Here is a 7497-nt window from a genome sequence, read left to right on the forward strand (position 1 = left end):
CACATGGCAGTGAGAATACGAATCACACCGGGGACCATGCAGCTGTGGAGCAGAAACACCACCGTGCCTGAAGATGACCATCAATAAAAGTTATTGCCTCATTATTATTATCCTTGATTAGGTTGCTGGGTTCATTACATAACATTGACATGCATTCTCATGCTGATCCATTAATTACTTGACATTCAAATGGAATTTTGAAAGGAATCTGGCATTAATCCATATACTCAAAGCTGATATTTTATACTGTAACCTCATTGTGACTGTTTTAAGCTTAGAACAAAAGTAAAAAATCATCAAAAGGCATCAAAACAAAAAAAATCCCATGGGTTGAAATTTGGCAGTAGAAAGTGAGTCCTAAGTGACTCCTAATTTACCTGCCTCTTTGGCACATAATATCATGGTGATACTCAAAAAAAGATGGAAGAAGAAGAAGAAAGAAGAGCATGCTTTAATAGCATGGGGTTGCAATATTTTGGCAAGTGAAAATGCTGACTCAGGGCATTTAGTAGCGACAGTGGGTGGCTCAATAGTTTCTTCCTAGAGTCCCACAGTTTCCTCTGGCTCCCAAAGGTCTGTTCATTAGACAGCACGGACCATGCAAATCCACCCTGCCTTACCCGACATGACCAGCTTATGGAAATCTAACAGCAGAGCAATGGGGGGAAATGGATGATGGATGGTATGTCAGCTTGTTTTGTAGAGTGTACCAGCAGACAAAGAATATATACATAGAAACATGCTAGCAGGAACACACACGTCCCTAATGGCACTACAACAGCAGTAATGCGTGGGTGACCACAGGGACCTGAGGTGCCCTTGGTGTTCATTAAGGCCAGAGAATGCCTCAAACACACCTGCCCTCTGCTCATTAACCTCAGTGTGTGTGTGAAGGTGTGTGCATACTGTATGTGTGTGGTTTAATAACAATGCTGGTGAGAAAGAACAAGAAATGAACATGTGTGTGTGAGGTAGAGAGATATAATGTCCATCAAAAAATGTGCAAGTAAAAGAGAGAATTCATGTTATGGATGAAGCTGAAATGCATGTTCTAAATACTGAATACTCTAAAAACCTCTACTAAAAAACATCTACCATGCTGACATGTGGGAGCTCCACAGTTATTTTTTTTTTTTACAATGGCACAGACGTGAGAGAAGAAAGGAATTTAACTAAAGCAAATGAATAGAAAAAGCCTTTAAACTAAAGCTCTATACCTAACCTCTACTGTAAATCTCCATTCTGTTACATGAAAAAAGTGAACACACAGCTGTATTCATTCAATAGGGCAGGAGTTTACATGTTGATTTGCAGGAATTCATAACCTCCCTGACCATATTGTTCTCTTTGCAAAGAAGCAACTGTTAACATTTGAATAAGAATAACATTTGCATTAAAAGAGAAGAAGATAAAGAAGTTCATTAAGGAATAAAATCTGCTAAAAAGCCCCACAAAAAATAGTCAGCGAACACCATCAACAGTTATACTTTATTTAATGTGTTTATGTGGAGAATAACCCATACACCGAAACCCAACGTTGTTACTATATCAACAATAATGTATATAGAGTGAGGACATTAATTTTCTGTTACAGCAGCTCCGAGTATTTCACATCACATGTTCATATTATTCACCACCTTCTGACCAACCAGATTCAGGAATGAATCAGTGCTATAGAGTGAGTTTGTAATTTGTGATGTTAAAGCTCTGCTGACTTGCTGATAAACTTGGACATTTGATTAGCCATATTTATTGGTAAACTACCATGTTTCATTTTATGGACTGAACTGGAACTGAAGACTGTGACGACTGTGTCCTTGTGTCTGTGCTGTAATCTCAGTTTACATCACCGGACTCTGACTAAGGAGCAATCGTCTAAAGACCTGGCAGAAACAATTAACACCACTGGTAAAAAATATACTCATCATACATTGAGTTATTTCTACTCTATGTTCTAATACACCATATTAATGGTCTCATTTTTGTTTTTAGCCATTATCTAGAAATCCTACTGAACACCACAACATTAAAGTGACATAAATGACACCACATTCCACTTCAAACATGACAGAAAACAGTATGACGTTGAATCAACAGAATATTTGTGTTTATTCTGAATCCCTGTACAACCCTTCTGCACTGTTACTGTAGCGTGAAAGAACACATGTTAGATGATTATGATTTATGCTTATTAGACAAAAAAAAGCAGGATAAATGGTAGTGCATTTTGCTGGATGCATATTTCCAGAGGAAACGGTAATATCTGCATGACGGTTGTGAGACGGACAACTAAAGAGCTTCAGGAAAGCTTTGAATTTGTCTTGAAATGCATGCATGAAGTTCCTCTGAATCAAAGAGAAATCAAGATTCGAAATTATGAAGAAAATAAGCACGAGCACAATCAGTAACAATAAATATGGTTGTTATTATTCTGTTAAAAATAATAACTAATTATTATGAGTGATATAGCACTTGTTGTATGTAATTAAACAGTGGTGGTCTTAACACACAGCCACTGAACACGCTAAGAGAACAGGAATGATTTTCAGCCCTGTCAGCAAACAGTGAGAACATTTCAGACTGAGCACACTACTGCTAAACTAAATGCCTGAATTGTGGCCTTTTGTATCATCTAATTGGCAAGGCTAACGCTTTGATTTTGCTTAGTATGTGATTAATTGTAAAGCCGTACAAATGAGATGTGCATCAACAAACAGGGCAGCAATTAGCCTTTGTAGTGAAGGGAAACGGAAAAGCGATACATTAAGCAAGGAGTGAAGCATGAGAGCTAGATGAAAGACAGAGGAGTATAGCGTAGATGTATAAAGTAGAGCTAACCTTAGTCCTCTTAACTAGAAACATACAGAGAGTGTAAGTGAACACATCCCTTTTATCAAATCCACTCTTTCTTCTTGCCTTTTGTCTCATCCTGTCCTCCTCTCATCATCTCTTGCTTCTCTTTTATGAAAGCAAAGGCTTCTAATGACTGATGCGCTGAAAGATTAGACAAACCCTGTGTTGCGTTTACCAAGCTTTTTACTTTACTGTAATTATACACAGCGAGGTACAGCTGAAGAATGACACTAAATATTGTTTTGTTGTTTATTTAATGTTTTATTTTAAAGTGCAGAACTGAGTCATTTGCTTAATACATGTGTATAATAGACCTGCTCTCTGTCTGCTTCTGTTAGGGAAATGTTTGGCCCTGGACAGCTGTTGCACCACTGTAGTAACTCCCAAAGGCCTCTGGGAAAGGCATGTTTTGGGAACCACACCAGACCTCTAGACTCCCACATGGCCACCAGTCTACTTCAGGTCTCCTTCTGCTGCTCTTCTGGGAGTGAGGGAGCAACACACAAAACCGGTACTCACACAGACATGTACTGCCTCCAGCCCAAACACACACACACGGATGTGCACACGCACACACACATACACGCACACACAAACACACACACACGGATGTGCACACGCACACACACATACACGCACACACATACACGCACACACAGATGTGCACACGCACATACACGCACACACACAATAAGAAACATACAAGCAGACACACATGCATGCACACACTTGCAAATAAACACAATCTGAACCTAATACAGCCCATGCTTCCTTTGTGTGCTTATCACCTCAGTGCCATCTGGACCATGATTTCAACAAAAGTGGACTGTCTCTTCTCTCTGTCAAATACACACACACAGTTTTCCATGAAGAGTGTAAGAATGGTTCTTTACTAATAAAAAGCAACTAATGGCACTGATGTCATTGAAAATGAATAGCTGGCAATGTGATGCATAACAGAAATCTTCATTTCGGCCGTCCCTGTCTATTACAAGAGCAAAACATGGACCATATGAAAAGAAGAGACCTCTATATAAACTGTGTCGTTAAGTGATTAGTCTGTTATTTATGTTCTTTGATCCACAAAAACATTGTAGAACCTGGCTCTGTTAGTCTGCTCAACTCTACACCTACTGTGTGTCTATCATAGCCAAAAGTTTACAGTAAACAACATTTGTACCATCTGTAGTATAAATATTCTTGTTAATGTTTAACCCATGGTAACCCCTGATTAAACAATGATACAACCCTTCATGTACAGTTAGTATCGTTAGAGTACAACCCTATTTGCTGGGTTTACCCCCCGTACTGCAACTGGATATAGAAAATCCTTAAAATAGTAAATAAGAATACAGCAGCTTGTGCAGCTCTCAACAACATGAAGCTCAAATCCTATTTGAAGAAGACATTCTAGACTTTAGACAGCACATGAAGTGAAATAAAGAGTCATCACACAAACAAAACCTTTTATTCATGACCCAGTTCTATAATTTAGAAAATAATCTTTCATTAATGCAGCAAACAACAGATTGATTGATTATCAAAATAATAAATTGTTTCTGTAGCTTTAATGCTTCCTGTTGTTTAGTAATTAATTGGAGCATCTTCCCCCTTCATCTCCTCTCTCTTCCTCTCTCTCTTTCTCCATTCCTCCTCCACACTGTCATTCTTTCCCTCTCTTTTGGGCAATAATTGCAGGCTAACAGGAGAGAGAGAAAGAGAGAGAGAGAGAGAGAGAGAGAGAGAGAGAGAGAGGGAGGGAGGGAGAATGTATGTGTGTTGCTCAGTGGGAGGCAGGGCAGAGGGAGGAGATGGGAAACAGGGCAGTTTATAGAGTAATGACAGCCCGGGAGGTGAGCTCTCTCCCTTAGGCTCTCCCAGTATATATGTGTGTGTGTGTGTGTGTGTGTGTGTGTGTGTGTGTGTGTGTGTGTGTGTGAGAGAGAGACCTGTATGTCTTACCAGCTTGTATAAAAGTCTTCTAAATAAGAGCACATTCATCATCAACATTTGCATTAATAAAGCAGCTTCATCCCATGAGTCAAACAAGTCCAATAAAATTTCCCCTTTGAGTGTGTGTGTGTCACAGTTTGACAGTACAAACACTAAACATTATGTCATGTGCCCCAGCCCTTACTAAACAAGCAGAAATGTGCTGACAGTGAAAGACAGGGAGGTGTATGTGTGGGATCTCCACCCCTTCCTCTAGTATTATCAGCAAAGGGCATTTGTTTTTTGTTTAGGAACTGATTAGCACTGGCTCAGACCCATGAAAACATTGAGCTCCTTTTATCCCCTCACTCACACACTCAGCTCTTGTTTCTTTTGTAATTAAACCAGTGCAGGAAAAGTCTGTCTGTTTTACACCCAGTCTCTCTCTCTCTCTCTCTCTCTCTCTCTCTCTCTCTCTCACACACACACATACGCACGCACGTACATACGCACGCACGCACACACATACGCACGCACGCACACACATACACACAAACTGCTCCAACAGTGAAATTGCAAAGCGGTTTGTTAGCAAACAAAGGTGTGTCTGTGTGTGTGTGTTTGTGCGTGTGTGTGGTCATGGGGGTGGGTTGTGTAAGTGCATATAACAGCTGACCGGCAGAGACAAGAGTAGCAGCAGTAACCCGAGCTAATCCTAATACAATATGGCTTTGCACACTTACAACTACACACAAACACACACACACTTCACTACACTACTCTACCCTGACCCAGACCCTCAGTAGCAAAACAAGTCATTATTATTAACTGCACATTGTAAATAGATTGTCTGGCACAGCATGAGGAAAGCTTATGTACACTCTAGGCAAATAACTCAAGCGTCATCGCTGTATCACTGTGCTGTCTTACACATATGGAGTGTTCACACATTTTACACATTTTAGTGCTGACACATTTTACTGAGTTGTGATGCGTGAAAAACACCAGGATGACACAATTGTGTGTGATATTCAGAGCAGAGCTCGTCTTCACCAACTCACTGATCCTCGGTTATTTAACCCTTTCCCAACTCGACAGATTGGAGCGGGCACCTGAGTGATTGTGAAAGAGCTTGTGAGTGAATGGGAGTGTGTCTAATGGAGTCAGATGTTCAGTGGAGAGTTCCTGTGACACTTGCCCCACGCACAAAGCACATAACACAGTGATAGTGGTGCTTTTGTGTGAAACAGGCCAGACCACATTAGGAACGGATGGGTCATTTTGCTCGAGGGCAGACTAAGCCCGACTTCTACAAAACACACACGCTCAAACATCTCAACCTGCTCATATGTGTGCACAGACATATTAGTGCCTCTGATAGGTGACAAGAAAGTAAAAATACTGAAACAAACACACAACTGACACATAACAGGAAGTGACCAGGAACAAACAGAACAGAAATGTAAGCATTTCTACTTGAGATTTTCTGCATTTTTTAAAAAGAATTTATATAAAAAATTCTGATCCTCTAAATCCACAAATTACTGCATTCTGTTTACACAAGTTTCTGAGTTCAACTGATATTAAGTAAGGTTCATGTAAACCCTACTTGCTTAGGCTTAGGGTAAAAAAATGTAATCTAACAAGCAAAGCAATATGAGTCTACTAGATACTGAGGAAAGGTATGGTGTCAGGAACGTTCAAAGCAATGAACGTTCAGGAAAACAGCACAATTCAGCTTTTTGTTATATCTGTTTATTAACAATGTAAGAGCTTATATGGCAACCAAGTGACTTTATAACACTCTGTACATTCTAGCTTTATCTGTCTAATCTTTCATCCCTTTTATTAAATTGTCTAGTTATAGTAACGCACGCAACCATATGGCCAAGTGTACATTCTAAAAGCCTATAATCTCAAAAGCAGAATTCTTGTCACTCATCTTGTCAGATAACTGAGCCTTAAGGTACAGTAGCGAGACTCTAACCACCCTGTCATAACACCGATCCTGTATTTCCAGTCTCAGACCATTTCATTTATAGCCTTCCCAGTTTACAGTGCAGAGACAATACTGATGCCAAACAAAACTTCATCATGTGGCTGAGTGAGGTCTCTGTCTGAGCAAGAGAACCCAAGCCTGAGATCGTTACTCATTCTTCTGCAATGTCTAAATCTGCAATCTAACCGATCAAGTAGTGTGAGGTAAACTCTAGCCTTACACTGACGTGATGGCATCTGGTACAGGCACTCAGTATACAGTGACATTACTTCAAAATCTAGCCATTCAACCATGCCATTAAAACTAACAAGGAAGAAAGGTGACACTTGGCTGAAACAAGTCTTTAGTGACATGCACTTTTCATTTCTCAGCACATATGGTGAATCATGATGATGTTTAAAGACATCAGCAGTTTGCTGGAAATACAGCAGACACGACAAAAATACCCAAAACAAGTCACCACCACATGTAACACCACACACACGCACACATGCAGGCGCACACACACGTGCAAACACAAACATATAGACAGACACACACACACACATCTAACGGGTTCATTTGTTTAAACACTTCTGAACACTTCCTTTCTGTTTATTGAGATTCAACATAAAAATCTGATGTTTCTGAAATATCAACATCCTCCTGAAATCATTCTGTCCCTCATCCTCTACATAAACTGCTCCATATGTTGTGGTGAAACAACAGACCCA

At 39.9% G+C, this 7497-nt stretch overlaps 1 protein-coding gene across 3 annotated transcripts in view; it reads right to left on the reverse strand.

Annotated features, from left to right (window-relative positions):
* LOC132857536 (genetic suppressor element 1-like) overlaps positions 1-7497 on the reverse strand; it is a 43810-nt gene that overhangs the window by 23439 nt on the left and 12874 nt on the right. The gene's annotated exons all lie outside the window — the stretch shown is intronic.

Source organism: Tachysurus vachellii, chromosome 14, assembly GCF_030014155.1.
Source record: "Tachysurus vachellii isolate PV-2020 chromosome 14, HZAU_Pvac_v1, whole genome shotgun sequence".
NCBI classification, from domain to species: domain Eukaryota; kingdom Metazoa; phylum Chordata; class Actinopteri; order Siluriformes; family Bagridae; genus Tachysurus; species Tachysurus vachellii.